The sequence below is a fragment of the Nannospalax galili genome, unplaced genomic scaffold, assembly GCF_000622305.1.
Source record: "Nannospalax galili isolate Female #2095 unplaced genomic scaffold, S.galili_v1.0 scaffold399, whole genome shotgun sequence".
In the NCBI taxonomy this organism is placed as follows: Eukaryota; Metazoa; Chordata; class Mammalia; order Rodentia; family Spalacidae; genus Nannospalax; species Nannospalax galili.
This window is the reverse complement of record NW_008345053.1, coordinates 2,625,743-2,627,434: the sequence shown is the minus strand read 5'-3', so window position 1 is coordinate 2,627,434 and position 1,692 is coordinate 2,625,743.

Sequence of the window (1,692 nt, the reverse complement as noted above, 5' to 3'; positions counted from 1 at the left end):
AGAGAAGATGGTGGGGCCAAATACTTGTGCTGCCAGTATCTACTGGGTTTGAATGTGTTCTTAAGTAAAGGCCAAATCAATGAACACACATCAGATTGTAGGACGCAGCACAGAGCATAAAGAACTAGTGGTTTGGGGCTCATCCCTTTCAAGTTCATCACTGTTAGTGGTCTACTTCTTTCTTACAGCTTCCTGCTGAAAAGCAGAGCTTTGTAAAAAATTCTGACAACTCTTGTCAAATAAATGGGATGTGCAAAGGTGATCAAGGCTTGGTCTCTGATTCAAGGAGCTTACCTACAGGCTAACCAGGGAGATTAACTAACTAAGGGTCAAACTGGATGGGGGAAATAAATGATGGGAACACAGTAAGGGAAAAGAGAGTTGACGTGAGGGATGAGCGTAGGCAGCGAAGGGAGGTAGGAACTCCATGATCAAGATGCACAGCAAGGGATTGGGATGTCGCTCAGTTGGCAGATTGCTTGCCTAGCATGCATGAAGCCCTAGGTTTGATCCCCAGCATCCCATAAACTAAACATGGTGGTACATGCCATCCTCAGTTACACAGCAAGTTGGAAGTCAGCCTGGGGTACATGAGACCATGTCTCCAAAAACATGTACAGTGAGCAAAGGGGTTGAAGATTAGCCTTAGGGAGATAAGGTTAGACTGCAGGGTGCAGAGCTGGTGGTGGGGGGGTCCTTCAGTTTCATGCTAAAAAGTGCATCTGCATCCAATAAACGACACACTGAAGTATTGTTGCCTCATTTTGAAAGAAGAATGGATGCAACTGTGGGGCCCCATTAGTGGGGGGGGCATCATCTCAGGGGTCTTTAGACTGTTCTGGGAAGGAGAGATAGGGCTGACACATTATTGTTTGCAGGCATGGGAAGGAAGCAGGTATCATCAGGGTTTTGTGGGATGGATTTGAGAGGATGGAGAAGCAGATGTGTAAAGACCAAGGAAGATGGTTCAGTCACACACAACTTCAGTCTAGGCAATTAGGAATGTAATGGCAGCTCTTAGAAGCAGGTTGATGTTGAATGTCAGAAGATGGCTTCACTCTGGCCTTGTGTTTGGTGCTTAAGGGACACCTAGGAGAGTTTGTTCAGTGGACAACTGGTGATATGGTCTCCCCAGATAGGATTAGGGATACAGATTTGGTGTCAGTCATGCAGAGGAGACACTGATACCCTAGGAATCCATGACCCAACCAGGGACAACAACACACAAGAGATGGAAGAGAGACTTGGGTATGGCAGGGTGCAGGGGAGAAGAAACCTGCTGTAAGATACCATGGGTGACAGGTGCTCTTTGGTCTCAGGAAGGCCTGGATTGTGTGTGACTGAGCCACAAACGACGTTTCCAGCAGACACAGGATCTAGAAAGGCTTAACCTAACCATTTCCCCCATCCTCTGTCCACAGATGGGGAAAGAGTGGGTGGCCAAGGCATTGGGTGGGTCAAGGTCAAGCGCTGGCTGGTGTGCTCCAGAAACTTAAACTTAGCACCCAGCCATGATGCTAACGCCTCCCCTTTAGAAGATACTCATTAAAAAAAAAACAGCCCTTCACGGTGCAGAACGTTGGAAGTCTGGTCAAGGAAGGCTAAGCCTGTAAGAGGCATTCCTGTCCAGCTTTGCCTGGAGCCCTGCGGAGACCAGGCCCTGGGGGATGGCGGGGGATGGCGGGGGATGGC